Below are 14,500 nucleotides of genomic sequence, written 5' to 3' on the forward strand. Positions count from 1 at the left end.
ATGCTGTGAATCACTTGGTGACAGACTTATCAATCGTAGAGTCAAACATGTCCAGATCATTAGTCGAGAAGACGTCCAAGTACAGCTTCAAGCAGGTGTACTATCAAACTTCTCAGTAGAGAAATTTATGTGTGTGATAGAGGCTGAGCTCTACTCACCTTGGTAGACTAACCTCCACCTAATCAGGCTCGGATCAGTGGTTGTCTCCACAAACTAGAAGTATACATACATACTTCAAACTAGGAGTATATACGCCTAATGTAATCAAACGTAACAAATGCAGTCTCCGTGGTGTAGTGGTAAGACACTCGCCTGGCGTTCCGCGAGCGCTATGTCATGGGTTCGTATCCTGGCCGGGGAGGATTTACTGGGCGCAATTCCTTAACTGTAGCCTCTGTTTAACGCAACAGTAAAATGTGTACTTGGATGAAAAAACGATTCTTCGCGGCGGGGATCGTATTCCAGGGACCATAGGATTAAGGACTTGCCCGAAACGCTACGCGTACTAGTGGCTGTACAAGAATGTAACAACTCTTGTATATATCTCAAAAAAAAAAAAAAAAAAAAAAAATGTAACCACACATCAAAACAAGAGACAACAAATGTGGTAGTTGTTCACAAGTCCATTACACACAAATATGCACTTCAGATACTCAAATGTTCAAGCTGTGATAGCAACCATGAGTTAAAATCCTACACAAATGTCCTTCCTATATAGCAGTAAATCTACAAACAGGACTTACTCTTACAAGCAATACAGTAGTGTATTGAAACGACCCTCCACAACCTTTCATCAGCCACCAGCAATCACTCAATAACAAACTCCTCACTTACCAATTGTTGCCAGTCACTAACCACCGTACACCACTCAGACAATATTTCACTCCCACAGAACTCTCAACTAAATGCAGATCTTATCTCCTCACTCATACCTGGTATTGCAAAATGCAACAGAACAAAACTGGACCGACTCCTTAATAAATTTTAAACACAATAAGCGCAGCCCTTCCCTGAGAGGGACTCAACACAAACCTCACTCACATCTACAGGTAATAGATCCAAACACACACACAACTATGGACTCACCATAGCCCGTGCTACTTGGAACATTTTGTTCCAAGTAGCGAATTTTTAACAGCAACAACAACACACACAGCTACCAGTGGAATAGATATGAAAATGGAGCCGATACTAGACCAAGTAATAGATAAATATGCAGTAAAATCAACCCAATCCATCCCCCCCCCCACGTTAACACGTCCATAACACAGCCACTGTGAATAAACGCAGAAAACTCACAGCTGCCGTGTTAAACCAGCTTGTCCTGGCCAGCATCCCCAACGTCAAGAAACTGTCAACCTGAAGTATTTTATCCTAATCTACCAGAGGACCCATAAACAGAAAACGGGACATCATGTCAATATCGCCTGCCGCTACTATTTTCTACTACGAAAGGTTTTGATCTTAAGTAAAGAATACTTTCAGTAATTGATGAGTACCGACCCGGTACTCATCAGACTGAAAAAGTACATAAACCACACTCACCCTTAATACGATCCCAGATATCCAAAACGCTGTGCCAAATGAACGACAGAAACAATCACAAACCCAACACATTAGATGATTTCCTTGACCTTCATGACCTGGAACACTAAAAGCATCAAACCATCACTCATCAAAATCAGACCCAGTTCTCATAACCACATCGTGGCTAAATCCCCAATATTCTACAGGTTTGTTGTAATTGATGTAATTCATCTCGTATCGTGTGTGTGTTAGTGTGTGCATGACAGTCAAGGGGGGGGGGGGATCCTGTCATGTGAATGTCAAGGGCGCAGTGACAACAACAACAGTGGCTGCAAGAACAGCGACAGCGACAGTGTCTGTAACAACAACAACAGGAGCTGCAACAACAGAGAGTCTGTAACAACAACAACAGGAGCTGCAACAACAGAGAGTCTGTAACAACAATAACAGGAGCTGCAACAACAGAGAGTCTATAACAACAACAACAGGAGCTGCAACAACAGAGAGTCTGTAACAACAACAACAACAACAACAACAGGAGCTGCAACAACAGAGAGTCTATAGCAACAACAACAGGAGCTGCAACAACAGCGATAGTGGCTGCAACAGTGATAGAACAAGAGCGACATTGGCTGCAACAGACACACAACCAGAGGAAGTAACCACCACTAACAATACCAACAGTAGTTTGGTGAGGTGTGTGGTGGCGTTGTCCTCACACACCTGGCCAGGTGTGTGGTGGTGCCTCCCTCACACACCAGGCCAGGTGTGTGGTGGTGTCTCCCTCACACACCAGGCCAGGTGTGTGGTGGTGTCTCCCTCACACACCAGGCCAGGTGTGTGGTGGTGTCTCCCTCACACACCAGGCCAGGTGTGTGGAGGTGTCTCCCTCACACACCAGGCCAGGTGTGTGGTGGTGTCTCCCTCACACACCAGGCCAGGTGTGTGGTGGTGTCTCCCTCACACACCAGGCCAGGTGTGTGGTGGTGTCTCCCTCACACACCAGGCCAGGTGTGTGGTGGTGTCTCCCTCACACACCAGGCCAGGTGTGTGGTGGTGTCTCCCTCACACATCTGGCCAAGTCGGACACCTGCCGCGTCCGTGTTAAGCTTCCTGACAAGACAGTCATCGCTGCATAAATCTGTTGACTGGTTCGATAGACCAGCAGGATGGTAGTGGTGGTGGTGGTGGTGCTGCTACTGGTGTTGCTGGTTGTATTGTATTCATCTAGCAGTAAATAGCTACCCGCGAGTAAGTCAACTGTTGTGGGTTGCATGCTGAGGAATGTCAGTAGTTGGCCTGGGGCAGTAGTCCATGAGAATACTACTATGTATTGATATATACTCTAACACAATAAGACCAAAATTAGACTTCAGTGTATTGAACTGAATGTCTCCTGTGGCCCTTTTGGAGACCTTCAGTTCAATACACTTACATGCAGTTGTATATACATTTCGATACAGTTTTAACTGGGAATAACAATGTAGGACTTGTGATCTATTTGAATTAATAGATTACTGAGACAAATGTATTTGTCTCAGTCATGGCCACTGTCCATTTTGCTAGTTTTCAATATGCATCTGGTGTTATTCTGCTGATATGTGTGCATCTGGTGCCTAGCCTTATGTGTGTATGTATATAATGGTTTAGATATACGTACAAAGTCAAGCATTAGCTGCCAAGCCCCACGTTTTCAATCGCTAATTAATGCTACTTATTCCACAGGTTTCTTGTTGTATTGTATTAAAGGAAAACCTCGTCGAACTTGCCTTTGCATTCACTTAGCTTATCCCAATCTCTTTGCGACTCCGATGCTTAAAATTTATTCCTGATGGTGTCTCTTTTGCACACCCGAGTCTTAGTTCCCGCATGTGGCCTCTTTAGCGTCACTCACGACATCAAAATAGAGGTACATGCAGAAGCAATTGCTAATGAACTGAGGGAAGATGAAGAACTTAATAATATAATCTACAATCTGTACTAATCTAATATAATCTGCATCTGTTGACCAGACCACACACTAGAAGGTGAAGGGACGACGACGTTTCGGTCCATCCTGGACCATTCTCAAGTAAGAAGAAGAAGAAGGTGTAATAATGATTATTTCGATCGAATGATTGTGTCCATCAGCAAATTTATTTCATCGAATCGTTGTATCCATGGAATATATAATGAAGTGTATACATGTATACTTTATACATGAATGACATACTTTAACAAATTAGTTGATATACACAATGAAGGCCTCCTTGATCACTGTAAGGATTGGTGTGTGTGAACATTTAAACTCTTGTGGCACTATTCCTGTCTAGAGGGACTTAGTAAAGACTATAGACAAAAATTTCATAATCACTTTTCTGGTTAACAATTTCAGTGGATTTCAACAAATCCGTTCTTGTTTCTTATAATGCTTTTGCCAGGTCGTGGCGTCAATGTTAATAGATTATATTGCGCTATACATATAAAAATACCTCCTCTGGTGCAATTATAGGGACCCACAGCCTAAGAGAAGGGAACACAGAGCATTCAGAGAAAAACTTGCCATTTAATTCTGAATACGTTAACTCTGAATTGCGCTATATAAATATATCCTAATAAAATACGATTAGATTGTATTGCGCTATTAATACATCTTGATAAAAAATGCTATCAATGAACAGTTTCGTTATCAACCATTGATAATCTCTGCACGTGGACTATTGCAAATGTTGCACAAATTGCAACATTGCAAAAATTGCAAAAATAATATATTTAAAATATTTGCCGCGTTGGTTTCAACATGACCCAAGACGCTGTTTTCTGCCTTTATTAAGGTCAATGGAGTCAGTCAACTAACTCCTCTATTTCCCCTTGGAATTATAAAACTTCTTCAAATTGACTATACTATTTTCAGCAATATACGACCCGGAAATATGTTTACCGAGACGAATGAGTTTCTTGGTTCCATTTCGTAATGTGTTCCTGCTTTATTATGCTCATTCTTGGCTTGTTGAAGTCAACAATTTGTAGGTTTTTTGTTTCTTTTATGTGTGAGGGGAATTTTGTTGATGTCAGTGACACATTATTTCTGGCAACGGTTTTTATAATTTATAATTATAAATTATTTCTATAATTTATACATATTTTGATAATAAATATACACGTAATACAATTTTTCATTCAATTAATGTACCTGCTGCCAACAAGCCCGGTGGATATCATACCTGATATCATACCTGATATCATATCTGGATATCATACCTGATTTCATACCTGATATCATATCTGGATATCATACCTGATATCATACCTGATATCATATCTGGATATCATACCTGATATCATACCTGATATCATATCTGGATATCATACCTGATATCTACTCGGGTACAAAAACTCACAACACAGTTTGACAAAAATATTTGTTTGTATTTAATTTTGCACATTTTTCCAGACAAATACTATTTATTTTATTGTCATTAACATCGTTATGAGTCGAGGTGGTTCCGAGAATCGGTGTTGCCCCCGCGGCCCGGTCTCTGACCAAGTATCCTGGTTGACAGCCTGATCAAGCAGGCTGTTAGCAATTTGTTAACAATTTAAGATAAAATGTTTAACAAATTGTTAACTTTACCTGCATAACATTGTTGGCTCTCTGCTTTACTTCACTTTATTCTTTGTTTTTAACTTTGAATTATAATAAAGGTATATAAATACCATTACTTTACGTTAAAACTTCGTGTGGGTGTATGAGTAGGCTAGAGGGTGTGCGTGTATTAGTAGGCTACAGGGAATTCCCGCAATCGCTATTTGGTAACCATGGTAATATCTGGCCGGGTCCCCATTCTTGTTTATTCCGTCTTGCTGTTGCTGCGTGAGTGGTTCAGCATCCTTGATAGCTTCTTTGTTCATCGTCGTTATTCGTGCTTCGTTAGTCCTACCTGGTCTTCACTCTGGTTCGTTAATCATACCAGGTCTCTTCTCATTCGTTACCCATGTTTCTGACCCCCACCCCTGGTTCGTCACCCTTAATCGGACTTTTTCATACATTGGTTCGATATAAACTGAGACGCAAGAGTGATGAGTACCTGTCAGACGCAGTAGTGATGAATACCTGTCAATCACAGGAGTGATGAGTACCTGTCAATCACAGGAGTGGCAAATACCTGCCAGACACTTGAGTGAAGTCAACTTGAGGACAGATTGACAGGACCACCGCTGTGTGTATTGTTATCTAAGGGGGGGGGGACACTGGCCCGTTATGGGACGGTGTTGGTGTTGGATAGGTAGAGGGTGATATGAGGGGGAGATAAATGATGGAAAGGGGGGGGGACAAGTATCACACACCTGTATACTCCTCATCGACAGGTGTCTTGGGGAGGCTGGGCTCATCTTGGAGCACATGGGTGATGTTTCCTTGTGTTGGTCCTGCAGGCTGTGACTCGTGGACCCTCGTAGGGGATGCCTTATTGAAGAGAAAAGAAACACATTGTGCAAACGCTGCAGACCGGCAGCACATCATTGCACAGGGGTTGCGAGCGAGCGAGAGAGAGAGAGAGAGAGAGAGAGAGAGAGAGAGAGAGAGAGAGAGAGAGAGAGAGAGAGAGAGAGAGAGAGAGAGAGAGAGAGAGAGAGAGAGAGAGTGAGAGTGTGAGTGAGTGAGTGCCTGTGTCGCACTGCGGTGTCACCGCTCGACGAGCTATTGTTGATTTTTATTTAAATTTTGCCCCGAGGGACGAGTTTATTGGGCAGCGCCACTCATCTTGTGAGTGGACACACCGCCATAGCAGCATGTACAACACTCCCCAAAAGAAAGAAAACCCGCTGGGTTGTTCATCCTGTCACTTGTACTCAGACACAGCTGGGACTTGCTTAACTGTCTCAAGCTCCTCAAACAAGAAAGATTAATATCTGTCAACCCAGAAAAGCTTACGTTATCTTGCGGGTGCAAATTGGGGGAATCTTTTAAGAACAGTATCAATATTTGACAAATAGGGTTTTTTTTTAACTCACACAATGTGGGGTTTATTATTCTACACATACTTCTAATGTCTCTCAGGTGTTCACATTCACGTAGATAGTGGTCTAGGCGGTGTCCGTCACTCTCATCACAAATTCTGCAACTTCGCTGATCAACAGTCGTTTCCATTCAGTATCTCCATGGATATTTGTATCCAAGACGGATTCTCGCTGTTACCGATTCTCTCCCGCGTCCTCCTCTTCGTCCATAATGATTGGGATTGCCAGCCGTTGTACCATCGTACAGATTCACTGGTTTGTGCTCCTATCCTCCTTTCTTCAGCTACTTTGTCACGGTGATGTTGCCTGACAATACCTCTAATTTGTAGTAGAGACTTGGGTATGAAGTATTCAATATGGTTTCCTTCAGCGCCTTCAGCAGCCAGCACATCTGCTATTGTTAATGAAGACCAACACAGCCTCTATCACTCTCCTGCTGCCTGTCACCTCTGGGTAAACTGGGTAGCCCACCTGTTCTCTGGTCTTTTCTCAGTACGTGGATACACTAAGGAGACATTTACTTGGAATATATTCGTACAGCTCTTTGTTTTCTTCAACAATTCTAAATAACGTCTCTGTGGCTCATTTGGGTACTCAGTTTCCACCTGTGTCCCCTTGTTCGTGTTCCACCCATGCTAAATAGTTTGCCTTTGTCCACCCTGTCAGTTCATCTGAGAATTTTGTAGGTGGTGATCATGTCTACCCTTACTCGTCTGTCTTCCTAGGACGTGAGGTTTAGCTCACGTAGCCTTTCCTCGTAACTTATACCTCTCAGTTCTGGGACTATTCAGGTGGCATACCTCTGAATCTTCTCTAACTTTGCTTTGTCTTTATGTGTGTGTATTTACCTATTTACCTATTTGATCCTGCAGGTTAGAGCTGTTAGCTCCTGGATTGCTGGCTGCCGCCCTGCCATAGGCTAGCTGTTGCCGACTGAAAATAAATGTATATTATTTTTCTGTTATGATGCATAATCACTCGTAGCATGGACACTATTACGTCTCTCAGAGTATGTTGCTTTGTATATATCTCTACTCGCCGACTTTCATATTAATTGCAAACTTCTTCATTAAACTTGTCGCTCTACGATACTCCAATTCAGCCTTGAATCAAAGACTCTCGCAAAGGTATACAATTCCAGAGTACGTGTGGATCTTCCACAAGACTCTCTCTCTCTCTCTTAAAAGACAACTAAAACCAACCAGCTTTCGATGTGAAGCATTACTCCAAACTACCTACCAGAGTGTGCTACTTGGTAGGACCTGTGGTCAAGGTCTGAACAATTCCTGGTAGTTTCCGTCCCACACAACGCTGGCCACCGCCACATCCCGCCGTGAGCTACAAGATTTACCATAAATACACACAATGCCGTCCGATATTTTGCGTCAAAAGAAGCAACACAAAAATTATTTGGCTGGTAAGAGAGAAGAGCGAATGCAGGATGATGTGTGCTTTCTCTCTCTCTCTCTCTCTCTCTCTCTCTCTCTCTCTCTCTCTCTCTCTCTCTCTCTCTCTCTCTCTCTCTCTCTCTCTCTCTCACTCTCTCACTCTCTCTCTCTCACTCTCTCACTCTCTCTCTCACTCTCTCACTCTCTCACTCTCTCTCTCACTCTCTCACTCTCTCTCTCTCTCTCTCTCTCTCTCTCTCTCTCTCTCTCTCTCTCTCTCTCTCTCTCTCTCTCTCTCTCTCTCTCTCTCTCACTCTCTCACTCTCTCACTCTCTCACTCTCACTCTCACTCTCACTCTCACTCTCTCTCACTCTCTCACTCTCACTATACATATCTCCAAAAAACATGGCCTTCATCACAATAACCATTTTCACTACACACTAATTATCATGTAGAATATGATATGCTCCATTGATCTTTGTGAGGATGAAGTCTGCCATTTAACAAGGTTGGCATCAAGGCTGGAAGACCCTGACCCTCGCCCCCCATGACAAGCCTCCAATAACCACTAATCAGCCTGCAAAGTTTGGTGAGACTGGCTGCAAGCGTCTGGCTGTCAACCTTGTTTTGACAAATGGACTTCTATTTTTTATATATACAGATTTGTGAAGGTAGATGCGGAGCTCTAATTGTCCAGTTATATTAAGGATTAATAGAGTTTCAGACGTAAAGTAAACTTATTTGTTACTCACTACAGCCTGTGTGGGACCTGTCTATATATGGTGTGGTGTAAGGGAATAGGGTGTGGTTGTGTAGGGTGTAATCGGTGCAGGGTGTTGTGTTATGGTTGTAGGGTGATTGGTTTGGTAGTATGAGGTGTGGTTTCTTGACAATGTAGTAATATTAATTAATAAGTGGATGAGGTCGCGGTGAAGTGTTGGGAATACTCAAGAGTTAGTGAAGTTTTATAACATGTGGGCCTCAGGTGGGGGGCCCCAGGTGGGTGGTAGTGGGTCGGGCCCCCATCCCAGAACACTCCACCTGTCCCTGCGTTCCGGTGGACGAGGCCCGTCCAGAACAACGGCAGCTCGAAATGGTTATGTGTTGTCTAATGTCTTGCGGGATTTACGATATTCGACTAGTTGCTAGGAGTGAGCTGGGGTGATGTTTGCCTCCCAGGAGCCGGTGTGTGTGCTCACAGGATCCCCCCCCCCTTCCCCTGCTTTCGCGTGGATACATGTTGAGCATGTGTTGGCCTGCTTCCATGTGTCTCGGTGCTGTGTCACACACGCGAGGCTCTTATATATATACCTAACTATACCTAAGAATCCTTCAAACACTATACACAGCCTATGATAGATCCGCACAGGAGTACATGGCACCGGAATGGCTCACTGCCTGGCCCCCTTCTATACGCTCTCTGAGTTCCTCTCGCTTTCTCTCTTGTCCTTGTTATTCCCCGTTTGCTGCTATACTGTCCCCTTGCTTTACCTGCACTGTTTCGTTACTCTTGTGCTATCTTCGCTATCACTATCCTCATCACTGTTTATCTTGTGCTTTGTTTCATTGCTGGCTTTATTGCTATGCTCTTCTCTTCATGTTGCTGATTCCTTTCTTCCAGCGAGCTTCCGTTCTCATTTATCTTACACACTTCTTTATTGTTCTTCCTCTTGCATAAGTTCTAAAGAAAATTACCAAAAATTATCAAAATTTTGGTAATAAGATTACCAAATCAGATTGATAGGAATTTACAAATGCCCAAAACCTGAAATCTGTGCATAAGTTGCCATAGCATTGAAAGCTATTGCAACTTATGTAATAACAGGTGTGTAATAACAGGTGTTTGTGTGGTCAACATAGTCACAGAAGCAGACACATTATATATATATATATATATATATATATATATATATATATATATATATATATATATATATATATATAAAAAATATATATGTATATATATATATATATATATATATATATATATATATATATATATATATATATAAATTCACTTTGTTGCTGAATAAAGATATTAAATTGGCTTCATACATATCCATCTCAGACATGGGGATGTCAGAATTATTTCTTGCTAAAATGTCCCTCACTCTATAATTTACATATGAGAGTAAAACACAGATTTACATCTCAATGAAAATAAAAAATAAATATAGTGTTCCCGGGGTCAGGGTGTAGTGAGGGTGTTCCGGGGTCAGGGTGTAGTGAGGGTGTTCCGGGGTCAGGGTGTAGTGCGGGTGTTCCGGGGTCAGGGTGTTCCCGGGGTCAGGGTGTAGTGAGGGTGTTCCGGGGTCAGGGTGTAGTGAGGGTGTTCCGGGGTCAGGGTGTAGTGCGGGTGTTCCGGGGTCAGGGTGTAGTGAGGGTGTTCCGGGGTCAGGGTGTAGTGAGGGTGTTCCGGGGTCAGGGTGTAGTGAGGGTGTTCCGGGGTCAGGGTGTAGTGCGGGTGTTCCGGGGTCAGGGTGTAGTGAGGGTGTTCCGGGGTCAGGGTGTAGTGAGGGTGTTCCGGGGTCAGGGTGTAGTGAGGGTGTTCCGGGGTCAGGGTGTAGTGCGGGTGTTCCGGGGTCAGGGTGTAGTGAGGGTGTTCCGGGGTCAGGGTGTAGTGAGGGTGTTCCGGGGTCAGGGTGTAGTGAGGGTGTTCCGGGGTCAGGGTGTAGTGCGGGTGTTCCGGGGTCAGGGTGTAGTGAGGGTGTTCCGGGGTCAGGGTGTAGTGAGGGTGTTCCGGGGTCAGGGTGTAGTGAGGGTGTTCCGGGGTCAGGGTGTTCTCGGGGTCAAGGAGCAGCATTTAGCCTAACAGCGATCGCGGAGGGGTTCCGCCTCTCATCTCGATATTTCAGGTTCACATTAATGCTGCTGACTCCGCCGCGTGTGTGTGTGTGTTCTTACTTGCCGGTTAGGGAAGTTTAGCTCTTGGACCCGCCTCGTCAGAAACCACCTGCAACACTACTCGTAATTTCCTATGACTCTTTTTAATATCTAATTTTGAAGTTGGGGGATCGAACTGGTATCACCCACTTCTTCCTTCACTAAAAGAATGCTTCCTTACATCCCTGTGACTAATTTATCTTTGTATTTGCAACAGTTTGTACTTGTCCACTTGTTTATGTCGTTTAGTATCCTGTACATCGTGACCATATCTCCTCCGCATGTTTACCTTAAGTATTGGAGGAGGTTCAACTCTTTGAGCCTGTTCTGGTAGCTTAGTTCTCGTGTATCCCATATCAAGCTTGGGACAAACCTCTGCTCGCTCATAATTTAATTATATCTATATTATACGATTTGTGGGTTCCATTCCGGTGCCATGTACTCCTGTGCGGATCTATCATAGGCTGTGTATAGTGTTTGAAGGATTCTTATGTATAGTTAGGTTCCAAAAAGAGGCTGTTCATGTCTGGTAACTTTGCATTGTTAATCTGGATACATCTCTTGTCTCCTTCGTGAGAAGGATTTGTTCAGTTTGTACCAGAGTCACACAAAATTCCACTTCAAATGAGGTCAGCAATTAATTAGCCGTGCCTCTCATGAAGTCGTATTAATGGCACAACATTCCTCGATGTTGTAGTTGATAATATTGTTCAGATGAACAAATCCACACGGGCCGTGATGAGGGTTCGAACTTACGCTCAGGATGATCCCAGACGCTGCCTTAGTCGACTAGGCCACGACTAGATTTGTTCATTTCATTTGACTAGATTTGTGGATTTGTTCAGTTGATGCATCACGCTATTGTGATTTCTGTGTGTCATATTACTCAGTCTCACCTCTTGGCGACTGTGCTAAACACATGTCAGAACTCTATGGAATGCGTTTTGCGTCAAACGTCTTGAAGTGCAGGTTCTAACGTGGCTCAAACTCTGCCACGAATAATTAATTTTGACTGGCTGTAGTCCGGAGGAATTCTGTGTAAATATTGTCAGTTGTGGGCTTATGTTCACTGGGTTAAATTTATGCAATATCGTGCTTGAAAATATTTATGATGTGGCTCGCTGAGCAAGACTCTTAACTATAAGTTACACGCAAGAAAAGTATTGCTAAATGATGTGACAAATTTTAATCAGGTGTAAAGACAGAACTGTGTGCTCAGCCAAGGGATCCAATATTGCTATTGTCAGAGGTGTGTGCGTTCACGCTGGAGCCGCATATTCCAGGATCGGTCTGACGTATGAGGTATACAAGGTTCTGAGTGATTCCTTACAGAAGTTTCTGAAGGCAATTCTTATGTTCCCAGTGTGTGTGTGTGTGTGTGGTTGAGATGTCCCACACCTGGTGGTGGTGGTGGTGGTGCTATTGCTAATTCTTTTCTGCTCTCACTAGTGCAGTGGCTGGTATTACTGATATGACAGTGATATAGGTGTGGCAGTGACATTGATGTTGCTACATCTGCTGGAAATTCTCAGTGTGATGTGGTTCTACTGCTGTGGCTGATGTTGCTACTATCGTCACAGCTGGAGTCGTGATTGGCGCCTTTTCAGTTGTAGCCTCTGCAATTTTGATCGTTGCAGCTGCTCTCGTGGTTACTGCTTTGGTTGTGGCTGTTGTTACCATTGTTGATGATGATTGTTGCCGCAGCTGTGGTGGTGGTGCAGCTGTTCTTGCTCCTGTTGCAGCTGCTTGTGCTTGCAGCTGAGGCGGCAGTGGTGGTGCAAGACTGCTCCAGGGAGGCACTAATGGCTTGATTGTCTCAACACTCGACAACAATTAGCTGACGGCTCTTCCGGAAAAGCTCGAGGTGCCATGATGCATTTGGGTGCCATAGTGACAATTGTATTAAGGAGAGGCTGGTGCCGTGTAGTGTGAGGCCTTCAACCCCTTCACTTTCCCCCCCCCCCACTCCTCTTCTCCTGCTCCTTCTCCTTCTCTCCTTCTCCTCCTTCTTGTGACGCCAACAGCCAGTGACGGTCACGACAAACTAGCGGCTGCGAAAACTAATTAGATTTTAACCGCATTATCTCATCGCGAATTGACTCATAATGGCTCTCAGACACCAGCCTGGGAGGTACTCCAGACACCAGCCTGGGAGGTACTCCAGACACCAGCCTGGGAGGTACTCCAGACACCAGCCTGGGAGGTACTCCAGACACCAGCCTGGGAGGTACTCCAGACATCAGCCTGGGAGGTACTCCAGACACCAGCCTGGGAGGTACTCCAGACATCAGCCTGGGAGGTACTCCAGACACCAGTCTGGGAGGTACTCCAGACACCAGCCTGGGAGGTACTCCAGACATCAGCCTGGGAGGTACTCCAGACATCAGCCTGGGAGGTACTCCAGACACCAGCCTGGGAGGTACTCCAGACACCAGCCTGGGAGGTACTCCAGACATCAGCCTTGGAGGTACTCCAGACATCAGCATGGGAGGTACTCCAGACATCAGCCTGGGAGGTACTCCAGACATCAGCCTGGGAGGTACTCCAGACACCAGTCTGGGAGGTACTCCAGACACCAGCCTGGGAGGTACTCCAGACACTACCCTGGGAGTTACTCCAGACATCAGCCTGGGAGGTACTCCAGACATCAGCCTGGGAGGTACTCCAGACACCAGCCTGGGAGGTACTCCAGAAACCAGCCTGGGAGGTACTCCAGACATCAGCCTGGGAGGTACTCCAGACACTACCCTGGGAGTTACTCCAGATATCAACTGGAGGTTGGAGGTGGTGTGGGCGGGATGTGTGGGCGGCATGTGTGGGCGGCATGTGTGGGCGGCATGTGTGGGCGGCATGTGTGGGCGGCATGTGTGGGCGGCATGTGTGGGCGGCATGTGTGGGCGGCATGTGTGGGCGGCAGGGTGATGGCGTCAATATACGCCACACACCAGGAGAGTGATGAGCCCTCCCGGGTCAGTGAAAGTCACTCTTTTATCGGTGAAGTTTCTCTTCTTGTGATAGTTTTTCGGGGATGGGTTGGGAGCATAGGGAAGAGTTGGGGGGGGGGGGGACAGGGAAGGATTGGGTTGTTGGGGGTGAGAGAAGAGGGTAGTGTTCCTTGGATGGGGGAAGAGAAGCGAATGGCTAGTGGTCCCATCACCATGAACCTTTGTACGAGAAAACAGCTTTTTATAAAGCACATTTATAACAAAAAAAAAACATGAAACAAAATACCTTTTTGCCCTTTTGAAGCGGGCAATTCTTAAAATAAAGGCAATATATTTTTACTTAAAAAAAAAAAACGGTATGGAATGGGATGGGGAATCAAGGTTTTATCCAGGACCTTCCAGGTCAGAGCATCACGTTCCAAGGGACTGATCCTTGTGGTCCAGCTCTATCCGTCTAAATTTATCGGTGTCTTAAACTTTCAGCACCGGGCTCTACAAGCAAGTGTTAAGCAGTATGTATATAGTTCCTTAGAAATAATAATTCCTCAGCTTACAGAACAATGGCAGGTGTTGAAGCGAAAAAGTAATAATCTCTCTCCCCTTCCTTCCCCCCTCCGTCCCATTGCCTTAACTCCACTTAACACATGCCAGCAACCAACAGCAACAGGTAACAGGAGAGAGCGTTGTTCAGCATGGAAAGACGAGTAACGAAAGAATAGGAGAGAGGGAAGAGGTGTGTTGAGGGAAGGGGGAAGGGA

At 44.8% G+C, this 14,500-nt stretch overlaps 1 protein-coding gene across 2 annotated transcripts in view; it reads left to right on the plus strand.

The window, feature by feature from the left end:
* The window catches only part of LOC123758046 (uncharacterized), a 523,684-nt gene that overhangs the window by 466,526 nt on the left and 42,658 nt on the right, over positions 1-14,500 (plus strand). The window lies entirely within an intron of this gene.

This window comes from Procambarus clarkii, chromosome 40 (assembly GCF_040958095.1).
Source record: "Procambarus clarkii isolate CNS0578487 chromosome 40, FALCON_Pclarkii_2.0, whole genome shotgun sequence".
NCBI classification, from domain to species: domain Eukaryota; kingdom Metazoa; phylum Arthropoda; class Malacostraca; order Decapoda; family Cambaridae; genus Procambarus; species Procambarus clarkii.